Source organism: Lolium rigidum, chromosome 6 (assembly GCF_022539505.1).
Source record: "Lolium rigidum isolate FL_2022 chromosome 6, APGP_CSIRO_Lrig_0.1, whole genome shotgun sequence".
Taxonomy (NCBI): domain Eukaryota; kingdom Viridiplantae; phylum Streptophyta; class Magnoliopsida; order Poales; family Poaceae; genus Lolium; species Lolium rigidum.
In genome coordinates this window covers 164,763,913-164,776,367 of record NC_061513.1, presented here as the reverse complement: position 1 = coordinate 164,776,367, position 12,455 = coordinate 164,763,913, and the positions used below count along the sequence as shown (strand labels likewise).

At 45.7% G+C, this 12,455-nt stretch overlaps 1 pseudogene; it reads left to right on the top strand.

Annotated features, from left to right (window-relative positions):
• Positions 1 to 5,049: 5,049 nt before the first annotated feature.
• On the top strand, positions 5,050 to 11,629 carry LOC124661323 (annotated as a pseudogene).
• The last annotated feature ends 826 nt before the right edge of the window (positions 11,630 to 12,455 follow it).

The window sequence follows — 12,455 nt, the reverse complement described above, 5'->3', positions numbered from 1 at the left end:
TTCTACCAAGACAAATCTCATTCCCCCTTGTATTCATAAAAAAGCTTGCTCTCTAGGGTTCCTTGGAAACCCTAGGTGGGCAAGAGTGGTCTGGAAGCATCCGGGCTGTGGATTTGCTCCTGACAAGATTGTGAAGGTTTGGAGGCTACCTCAAAGTCTACCACAAGTGAGTGAGCTATTCCTTCGTGGGATAGGCTCCGGAAAATAGGGTGAGTCTTCGTGGCGTGGGGAATCCTTCGTGGGACCTCCACCCCTCCAAACGTGACGTACCTTCTTGCAAAGGAAGGGAACACGGGAATACATCCTCGTCTCCGTGTGCTATCGGTTATCTCTAACCGAACTCCTTACTTGTGATTTAACTGCCTGTGCGAGCCTTCGTGCTTGAGTTAGTTGTATCCTCATATAGGTTGTGTCACCTAGTTTGCATTAGGCTCACCTTTATATTCCGCAAAGCCTAATATTGCAAAGAAAGAATTAAAATCTGTAGAAACCTATTCACCCCCCTCTAGGTTTACCATCTCTGAACTTTCATAGTCCATACAAGGACCGAGAGAGCAAACACACGTCATCAGGGCGGTCGGCGTCGACGAAGCCGATGGGCTGCTGGCAGTACACCTGCTCCGACAGATGGCCATGAAGAAAGGCGTTGGAGACGTCCATCTGATGCACCGGTCACGTACGAGAGGCGGCAAGGTGCAACACCGTGCGGATCGTGCCCGGTTTGACAACCGGTGCAAACGTATCCGTGATGTCGACACCGGCGCGTTGCCGAAATCCGCGCACGACCCAACGCGCCGTGTAGCGCTCAAGAGTACCATCGGAGCCGAGCTTGTGCTTGAAGACCCATTTGCCGGTGATGACGTTGGCGCGAGGGGGCCGAGGAACCAGCTCCCAGGTCCTGTTACGCTGCGGCGCATCGTACTCCTCCTGCATGGCAGCGCGCCAATGCGGGTCGCGCAAGGCGGCGCGAGCCGAGGTGGGCACCGGCGAGAGGGCGGAGGTGGACGCATCAGCAGCGGAGGGCGAGACGCTCTGGATGGCTGGATTTTGTTGTCGGTGAAGAGGCCGGTGATCTTAGCCCAGACCGTGTGTGAGGAGTCGCCGTCGCGGACGACAGTGCGGAAGATGTTGTTGGAGACAGTCTGGTAAAACCAGTGGATGATGGTGGCATCGATCGTGAGCCACTCGGGGTCATGCGGCATGGCGAGGAGGTCGATGGTGCCGTCGACGTGATCGAGGAGATCATACTCGCGGAAGAGCAGCCCGAAGTACGTTTTCCATGGGAAGAAGTTGGCAGCGGTGGTGGAGAGCGTCACCGGCACGCGCTCGACGATGGGCATGTCGCGGATGACGGCGACGGAGTGGCCGGCGAAGGGGTTGTTGCTACTGGAGCGGGAGGAGAAGGGATCGGAGGGGCCGGAGGAGGAGAAGGCCATGGCGGAAGCGATTGTGGTGGTGGGAGGGAGGCCGGCGGCGCCCGGGGTGGGGAGGGCGGCGCCTAGGGCTAGGGTTGGCTTGGAGCCGGCGGCGCCCAAGGGGCAGGGGCGGCGGCTAGGGCTAGGGAGGGGAGGGGCCGGCGGCGCCCAAGGGGCAGGGGGCAGCGGCTAGGTCAGGGCCGGAGGGCCTCTGATACCATGTAGAGAAGTATTGGAGATTGCACAACACCAATAGGGCCGGCTGCTCATGTATATATAGATGGACACATGTACAATTACAGGTACAACCCTGACAAAACACGGGGACCTGTACCTAGTACAATATGTTACTCAACATGGTCGACCAGCCCCTAGGCCGGAAGTGTCCGAGTCAGTCTCGATCAGATCCCGATCTGCGTCAGTTATTATTGTATTTTCTCGACTTCTGATCGTCCTGAACCCCTATATAAATGTCCAGGACGCCCCCATACTAGGTTTAGACCACGTTTAAGATAAACCCTAGTTCATAGTTGATTGCTTTGCAACTCTACTGAATCTATACACCAATTCGCATCGATCTGGTGTTTTGCTACTAAAAGTTTTGTGTGATCTGCTGTTCCATTGGGAATTAGATGGTTGCAATTTACCGCTTCGTGGTCGGCGGCTATGTGCGCAGGTGTGTGGAGTTGCGAATATCATGCATGGTTGAGAGCTGTTGCATTGGCGACATGAATCAATCGAGAGACTCGTCAGCGGCATACAAGTTATCATCCAGTTCATCATCGTGTATCTCCGCTGTGTTTACCGCGTGTTCATCACCATCCACCTCGCTTACTGAGAAGATTGAGCAACACCTTATCAGTACGCCCTGACATCTTTTTGTTGCGATTACCATGGTGCAATGATGAGTAGGATCAAAAGGTGGTTGCACCAGATGACCAGTGGATCTAAATGGCTCTTGTACGTCCAGTTTGAGATCTCCAGGCACGATGGAGGCAAGTTTGGATGTGATGAAAACTATGAGCTCAATGATCGATGTTTTGCAATAGTCTTGGCAAGCGGGCTGGCAACATAGGGGGACTTTGTTCTCGGTGGTGCTCTTTGAGCATCAAGTCTTGATTTTTCAGGGTGGAAAATTCTAAGCCTAACTTTACTAATTGTACCTGGCAATTTTGGATCCCTAGGTCTCCTTGTTGAAGGCATTGTGTGGAGCTGAGTCGAACTTTCATCGGGCTGAAAACCCATGATATATGATCAAACGATGACGGTGTTGTGCATTACTTTCTTCTTGGAGGCGTCATTCTTTTAGAACTTTTTTGCATCCAGATGTAGTGGTGCCAGTTTGCTGATCATATCGCGGGGTTTTTTTTCCGTTTTTCTTTATTTTTTATTTAGTTTTGTGCGTCCTTGAAGTCTCGACTAGCTGTTAGCACTATGTTGTTGTAGATGCCTGATCTCATTCATATCTACTTCATACTAATATATTTTCTTTACTAAAAAATACCGGATTTATCTTATACGAAAAATCACAAGGAATATGGAGTAAAATGAAGATGCGAAGAATAAATCTAGAGCCTATATCTGATGATTTGTTCAAGCAACCAGTACCACTAGGGGTGGGCATTCGGTCATGACCGAAAATTTGGTTTCTATATTTCGGTCTATTTCAAATTCGGTCAGAAAAAAATGAAGACCGAAATATACTTGTTACTTTTACTACCGGATAAATTCGGGTACCCAATTATTCGGGTTCGGGTTCGCTCATGATCGAACAGTGTGGCCGACATTGTCAACGCAAAACTTACACATTATCTATTAAAAGGTGGGCAACATTTTAGATGTTTTTTGGATGTTTTTTCATTGCATATATTATGATCAATTGACACGAATAAATGTTCAACAATCTAAACAAAAATGTAACAATGCTAGAGATGTTTATGAACATTCAACAATATCACATCTCACCGCATATCACAAAATCTAAAGATTGGGACAGTCTTACGTAAAATTCGGTCTATTCAGTTACTCAGAACAAAAAGACCGAATTGACCAAACGTAATTCGGTCTATAAAATTTTCTACCCAATTTTATCGGTCATTTCGGTTTCGGTCTTTTCAGGTTCGGTCTCGGTCTATTTCGATTTCGGTCTTCGGTCATCGGTTTTTGTGCCCACCGTGAAGTACCACAAGTAGTGTTTTACTTTTATTTTTAGGGCATCTCCAGCGGCGCGACGCATTTTAGCGTCCGTGTACGTCAGTTTGCGTCGACCCTTTTGGTCGAAATCGACCGCGCGTCCGTTTGCGTCGGGGGTGGCTCCAGCGGCACGACGCATTTTTTAGGACGAATCATTTTTTTTAAACATGAAACATAGTTTACATACTTAAAAAATAAACCTAAACGCCTACTGCTCCTCGTCGCTGTCGAGCACGATGAGCTCCGGTATGACCCAAGGCCAGTTGCCATCCGGGGGAGTGCCTCGACGTAGTCGTCGTCGTCGTACACGGTGTAGGCTTCATCGTCGTCGTCGGCGTCGTTATGCTGCGTCTGCTGACGTCGCGTTGGCGCCTGCTGACGACGAGCCGGCGATGCAGGGCCGAAGGGGTAATCCCTGTCGCCCATGAAGCCTGCCCTTCGTCTCCTGTCCGTCTCCGTGGATAGGTATGTACGCCAAAGCTCCGAGTCGATGGCGTACGCCGGATCGTCGCGGAGGTCCGCCGGCAGATACCGCCTCCTGCGCCGGATCTCCGCCGTCCGATCAGGCTCACGCGCAGGTACTGGAGGGATGGGCACCCGGCGGCAGCTGAGCCGCCAGGCAGCTGCACGCCGGACCAGGCGTCGTCGCACGACATCCATTTGCCGTGCATGAGCCTCCCCACCGTGACGGGGAGCGGGATCTTCTTGGTGCCGCTGCCGGAGGCCTCGAAATCGTTTTTCTTCCCCATAGCGCTGCGGCGGTGGTGGTGCGAGTGGAGGTGTGGTGTGGGTGAAGGAGCGACGCGGCCGGTGGACTTTTAAGGGCGGCCGCGCGGGATACGATGCGATTGAAGGCGGCGCAGAAGCCCAGTCGCCGCCCGCCAGTGCGCGCGCAGAACAGGCAGCCGCGCCATTGATGGCGAAGCCTGCGGCGCAGACACGGAAGCGCTAACCGCCGAAGCGGTGCCCTCGGTGCAGGCTCGCTGCCAGGCGGGCCCGGTGGAGACGCGAGCAGACACTTTGCGCGTCCGCGCAGCGTCCGTCGAGACGCAAACCTGACGCATATTAGGGCCAGGTTTGCGTCTCCGCGGATAGCCCGATCACTTTGCGTCGTGCCGCTGGAGGTGGTGCACGACACATTTTCGATCAAGGCGGACACAAACGGTCGCTCAGCGTCCATTGCATCGCGCCACTGGAGATGCCCTTAGAGGAAAAAAGAAAAGAAAAAACTGTCACGGGACTCGAGGAGCACGGCCGACTCGATGGTAAGGGGGCGTTCTGTAAAAGCGTCGAGTGGAATTCCTTATTTTCTCATGGGTCCTCGGTCTTTTTTTTTTTGCGTGTTGGGTCCTCGGTCTTCTCCGATTCCTTCACGACACGCAATACCGTGCGCAGCAGTTGTACTTGTACATAAGCCAAAGCAACCCTCCGTCAGTTGTAAAGGCCAAAGGATTATCCAACAACAAAAATTATACTAAGAGGTAAAAAAGAGCAGAAGCAGCCTGCAAAACCGATCGCCGGCGAAAAAAGGAGACGGCAGATGGCGGCGAAAGCGGAGGTACGGCCGCGGCCGCGGCCGCTCAAAGTAGAGGCCATCAAGAGCTTCGTAGCGGCGGCGTTCGGGAAGGAACTCCGCGACCTGAAGCTCGACGTCCTCGGCACCGACGACTCCCCCATCCCCATCACTGGTCAGCGTCCTCTCCCCCATCCCCCCTCTCTCTCCCTGTTCTATCGATTTAGGGCGGGAGAAGGTTATCGATTATGTGCGTCGGATCCTAGCTGTGGCTACTGCTGGAGTTGGAGGCGTTCTATGGACGCAATGTTGCTTAGATTTTGCCTGCGCCTTAAGATTTGCTTTCGCTGTAAGGTTTGCTCCTAATGCTGCTTGAGATTGGTGCTCTTTGTGGGCAATTTCGTAGCAATAGCTGTTCCAGTTGGTTTTCAGTTAAGGCTTCAGTTTTGGCATGTGCTAAGATCAATTGTCTATCAGCTTATTGTTGGTGTAATTGCTGCTTGCTCTTTCTGTGTGGGCACTCATAACATTAAAATGTTATCCAGGAAACAACTTTTGTGATTTCCACAAAGTACTACTCCCTCAGTCCATAAAAAGATGTCTCAACTTTAGATAAATTTGAATATATCTAGATACTAAAATGGGTCTAGATACATCTAAATTTTAACAAAGTTGAGACACCCTTTTATAGACGGAGGGAGTACAATTTTGTGAATTTTCCATCTTCTAGTTTGGACTGTTTATGCGTGTTGTGGCATGTGTAATTTTATTTTTCTAGTTTCAGTTATGTATTTTTAATATACTAACATATTTGGTTTGTGCTAGGCTACTATACTGCATGCACTCACCCAAAACTTTCGGCCCGCTTCAGCCTACTTCAAAAATCGCTAGCCCCATCATCTGTCAACTCACTTGGCTCTAGGAACAATTGTCCGAGTACCGGGGACGCTCATAAATACTAATAACATGTTGGGGTTCCAAAATCTTGATGTGGCGTCTCTACTCAGAGAAGAAGGAAAGAAGGTACATATTGTTTCAACTTTGATACTCCCTCCGGTTCAAAATAATTGCCCAAAAGTGGATGTATCTAGACATGTTTGAGTGTGTAGATACATCCATTTTTTGGGCAATTATTTTGAACCGGAGGGAGTATGAGATTTGTTAATCCATACCCTTTTCAACTTATATTGTTTTCTCATTTCCTTGTTGCATGTATTGTGGATCCAGATTTTGCATGACATTCTATCCGGTAAAATAGAAGAGTGTCCTTCTCTGCTATTAAGATTTCTTGTGATATCATTTGCGGACTTGAAGAATTGGAAGCTCTATTACAATGTTGCGTTTCCCTCGTTGGATTTGAACTCCAATATGACTTTGCTCAGCCTCGCATAGTGCCTCACGAGTGCTCAGCCAAGAAGAGGTCCTGATCTTGTGCACCTAATATTACATATTATTAGTAGATTTTTGTTCTTCAATCTTTTTATGGTTGGTAGTAAATGTTATTGATTTGCTTTTCAGGCAATATCTTTGTCTAAATCAATGAAAGAGTGGTGTGAATCAAATGAAACAACAGGTTTGAGAAATGATTGTCATCTCAAACTCGTATGTCACAACATGTTTTAATTTGGATATGTTTCCCTAATTTTAGAACGGATAATATTTTTTGCAGTTCATCCGTTTTTTTGGGTCGATATATCCTCAGATTCTTCAGTTGTTGTAAGACAACTTAAGGACTGGAAAGATCGTCGGGGTGGTGGCCAAAAGGTACGTTTGTGTCATTGATCGTATGTCATGGATTTATTTTGCGACCACATATTTGCTATGTTATTGACGAGATCTCTTACTTTAAACTTTGTATTTTTTTTTCTTTTTTGTGTGTATAGATGTGTAGCGTAAAATATCAATGGTTCTCCTTACTATACAAACCAAGTGAGTGTCCACACACGTGGAGATTACATTCTCATAAGAAGGACAATTTGGCTCTTTATTTAGTTTATTTACTACGAGACTTAGTGCAACATACACACATATTAGTAGCTTTCTATCTCTACACTATGGCTCTCTTGTGGCCATTCTAAGATTTCATATTTGTAGCTCCTATTATTTTCTGTGCTTGCCTTAGTGGGAGGGGAGGTCACCTAAAAAGTAGTTTTACAATGTTGATTAGTGATATGTGGAAACTATCCAAGCCCTACTGTGGGTAATATCTTTACTTCAGAATTCTCCACAATCATCCTCATTATCATATATAATACGCCAAAATATTATAGAAGCTTCTTGCAACTTTCTCAATATTTCTAGAACTTTCCGAGTATGCATTGCTCATTTCTTGAAACTATTATTTTTTAATGCAGCTCCTTTTTGGGTTTTATGATCATGGATGTCATCAAGATTACCCTGGTTGGGCTCTTAGAAACTACATTGTATTCCTGAGCCTGCGGTGGAAAATCGAGAAAGTTCAGTTCTTATGCTACCGAGAAAGATTGGGGGGGATCGATCTAGAGAAGTCACTTATTGGTGAAGCATCATTTGCACCACATCATGGTATTATGATCGATCTGGATCCTTCAAAATCCCACTAGTAATTTGTTTTTCTAACATTGGTTGCGATTACAGGCTTGGATGGCTCTGATTATGTGCCTGAAGTTATTGGATGGGAAGGAGAAACTCCTGGGGATGGCAGGAAAGAAATGAAAGTGAACTCAATCAGTCTTGAATTGATGAACCCAGATAGGTAGATGAAGAGTGTTTGCCTTCCTCTGCACATCATTAGCAACTAATGGGATTTATTCAATTATTTAACATATATGCAGTCAGGAAGAACAACAACAGCTGATGCACTTGAAGCTTATGGGATGGCGGCACTTCCCTGTCGATTTAGACAAGTTGGGTAGCACTCGATGTCTTGTGTTGGGTGCTGGAGCTCTTGGCTGTGAAGTTTCTCGATTACTCATGGTTAGTACTTTCTGCTACTGCGATATCTATGTTTATATGTACCAAACTGTAACAGTATCCCTTCCAATAAACTTCAACGGTATATGCACTTACACATCTTTTCTACCTTTTATTTGTGGTGGAACCAAATTTTCAGACCTGGGGTGTAAGGAAAATAACAGTGGTTGATGGTGGTTGTGTTGCAATGCCTGATCTAGTCAAACAATCACTCTACGTAGAAAAGGATTGTGGTGTTCCGAGAGCTACCGCAATAGTTCCACATCTAGAAGAGAGATGTCGTGCAGTGGTAAGTCGTTGCTACCTTTTTTCCTGAATATTGTGGTCTCTACAGATCGGCTTGTTGACAAAACTTGCTGTCATTTAGGAGGTCGAAGGAATCCGGATGGAAATACCAGTGCCTGGGAATCCAGTTTCTCCAAGTGTGCTTGATGATTGCAGGCTTCTTCAAACATTAGTAGCTGAGAGTAATGTGGTCTTCTTGTTGACTGACACATGGGAGAGCAGATGGTTACCAACTCTTTTGTGTGCAAATGAAAACAAGGTAAATCTCAGACACATTATTCATAAGTGAGGTTGCAATAATTCTCTGCTTATAATGACCAAGAATTTTTAACACATAGCGGCTTGAGTGGATAGTGAATATATTCTGGTCATGTAGCTCACTTAAATAAGTGTGATTTCCCCCATCTTTCTGTTTCAACACACATAGTGAGCTCTTGGGAACTAAGGTCTTCTGCCTCCACTGCAGATCGCTATCACTGCAGCAGTAGGATATGACAGTTACCTTGTCATGCGACATGGTGCTCGTCCAGGAACAAGAAGTGGAGGTATGGATGACGTGATTGCTCAGACAAAGAATTTGTCCACTGAAGATGCTCTTGGTCATCAAAGATTGGGCTGTTGTTTCTGCAACGAGAAGACTTCCCTTTTCAATGTATACTACATAAAGACTTGCATTTGTGGAAATGCTCTCCTTTTGTTTTGCTTTATACCTACAATTTTGACACCAGTTGCTTAATTTTGTATTTGCTTGATTGTGTTTATTTGTTTTGCAGTCAGTCTCTAATGAAACAGTAGCACTACCTGGGCTGACCTCAATTGCATCTGGCAAAGCAGTGGAGCTCTTTGCGAGGATGTTACATCATCCAGAGGGGTAAGCTACTAAATACCTGAAAGATATTTTTTGTATGTGTGTCAGTGGTATCGATGAAGAGTAGCTGATTAAGCTAGAACTTCATAAAACTAATCAGTCCATGTACATTATGCCTTAAGGATTCTATCATACATCTTGCAGGATACATGCTCAAGGAGATATTGCTGGTATGGATACTGAACATCAACTTGGTTTATTGCCACATCAGATGCACGGATCACTTCCAAAGTGTGTTTTATCAACTGTGATAGGAAATTCCTCAAACAATTGCACTGCCTGTTCTGATGTCGTAAGTAAATTTTAGGATATATGGCGCTACATTACAAGATTTTGTTGATTTTGATGTTCCAGATTGTAGCACACCCACATTATAGGAATCTTGTATATTCTGATGGTTCTCCTTGCTAAAATTTCAGGTACTTTCTGAATATAGAAGAGAAAGATTGGATTTTATTATGAAAGTCATCAACCAACCAACATATTTGAAGGACCTTACAGGCATTTCTAACAGTTTGATAAAGTCGGACACTTGTTTGAATTTACCTGCCAGCTTCCCTGTAAATTCGGGGAAGTTGTCTAGTGTGAAATGTTTAATTTTAGGTGCTGGAACTCTTGGGTGTGATCTTGCTCGTATTCTTATGGTTAGTGTTATGGTTGATGCTACTTTTATGTTAAATTACAGACATATACTCAGTGTACATCTTCTTAATCATGCTGGATACCAATTTTTCAGGATTATGGTGTTCGGAAGCTAACAGTGGTTGACAGTGGTTGTGTTGTTGTGTCAAATTTGGCAAGACAGTCACTTTACACATCTGATGACCTCAACGCCCCAAAAGCAACAGCATTACTTAAGCGTCTAAAGGAGAGAGATCCATCAGTGGTGAGATTTCACTTCCCTTCGAAACAGTACTTTTCATTTTTTGTTTCTGTTTTGACAACCCTTCCATCTCAATTTCTGTCTTGTAGGGCAACGAGGATTTTAAAGATTGCAAAATGGAAATACCGATGCCAGGGCATTCTGTATCATCTGATGGAGCAGATCATGTGCTTGAAGATTGCGAGAAACTCCAGAAGTTGGTAGGTTCCCATGACGCTGTGTTCTTGTTGACTGACACGAGGGAGAGTAGGTGGCTTCCAACCCTTCTCTGTGCGAATGAAAACAAGGTAAATTACATCCATATTCTTGAACGTACACATTGAAAACTTTATATGCTAATAATGCCTCTCATTCTACTGCAGATTGCTATTACTGCAGCCCTAGGATACGATAGCTACCTTGCCATGCGACATGGAGCTGGTCCAAGAACAAATTCTGAAGGTTCAAATGTGGTTCCTGCCATGACTATGTCTGCGGAAGATGTTATTGACCGTAAAAGACTGGGCTGTTATTTCTGCAACGACGTTATTGCTCCTGTTGATGTAACGTTTGTTGCTTTAGCTTTTTTAAATTATACTCATTTCCTCAATATATTATCTACTACAACCATCATATATCATGCTTTTATGATCTTTTGATGCAGTCGGTCTCCAACCAAACTCTGGACCAACAGTGTACAGTAACACGACCTGGACTGGCCCCCATTGCATCTGGCCATGCTGCAGACCTCTTCGCAAGAATGTTAAATCATCCGGATGGGTAAGCACCTGAACCACTTGGTATATGATGAACTTGTGTATTATCATTGCGATGGCAGATACATACAGCGATGTGGAAACAGTGTAAATTGATATTTTTGATTTGTTATATTTTGCAGGATACATGCTCCAGCAGATATCGCTGGCACGACCAGTGAGCGTCCGTTTGGTCTATTGCCACACCAGATACGAGGATCACTATCGAGCTACAACATACTAACCCTCTTGGGATATTCCTCGAGCAGTTGTATTGCATGTTCCGACGTGGTAAGCAAACATTTATTGTTGCATGACTGTCTTGAAAAACTTCGCTGATACCTGTGTTGTTTATTCATTCACTTGATATCGTGCAAAAAACAATGGCAGGTATTGTCTGAATACAGGAGCAGAGGAATGGATTTTGTGATGCAGGTGATCAATGAACCGACCTATCTAGAAGACATTACCGGACTGACGGAGCTGATGAAATCTGCGGATTATTCTCGGGTCGAGTGGGTAGATGATGTCGACGACGACGACGAATTCGCCGAAATCTGCTGATGTCTCGCATGATTTCATGGCTATAACAAGTGTAGATATCATTTCGACGCACAATGTGATGAGCGAGATTGATGGTTGTAAATAACATTCACGAAAGACCTTAGCTTTTCTCAGCAGTTCAGCACCTAGCCTGTAATCATAGCACACCCCTGAATCCTGGTTCGTCGGACGCTTGTAGGTTGAACATTCAAAATGTTTACACGAGATTTTCTCTGATTAGTATGGATTGTGTTTCTCTCGGTAGTCGGTACTCCTATCAGATGCCGATGTTCCTAGCAGCGCGCCGGCTGCAATAGCCTTGGACGGTACCCGTTGTAACTTGTAACGCCTCGGCTCGGCTGGGCGTGAGATTCTGCATGACGTGGTAAGCCCACATTTAGAGCAGGAGGCAGACAAAGTGGCAGTGGCGCCTCGACGTGAATTATACGGCTTGACTGACGAAAGCCCGGCGAAGAGCAATGCCACGACGAGCTGTGCTGTAGGGCTGCTTCCGATCCAGGTTGTTTGGTGTTTCATAAGAGTAACTCTAACAGATGGCGCTATATTGCGGCGCGTTAAAATGGCGGAAAAAAAATTAGCGTGCGGCGACCGCTTGACGCTAAAACACATCATGTAGCAATGAGAAGAAAACCCCCCACAGGAGACGCGCGGCCGGCGCAAACAGGTTTCATCACAACCAACAATGATCAATAAGATCAAACAAGTCAAAATAAATAGACCAATAAATGGCCTCAAATCTCTCCAAATCTCAACCTGGATAGCATAGTTCAAATTCATGACATAGTTCAAATGCAAAAGGATAATTCGACGCAGCCAAGTTCAACACAAATTTGACTCAAACACACACACACACATCACTTGTCAACATCTTCATAGCCATTTTGTGTTTCATCTTCTTCGGAGTTTTGGACGGTGGTGTTGGCATGAATCGATGAATCTCCATAGGCATCAACATTGGTACAAGGAGGCATCAACATTTTGTGGGAATTCAATCTGTGATGAGCTAAAGGAACGCTTTGGTAATGCTGCTAGCTTTGGGGTGCAACAT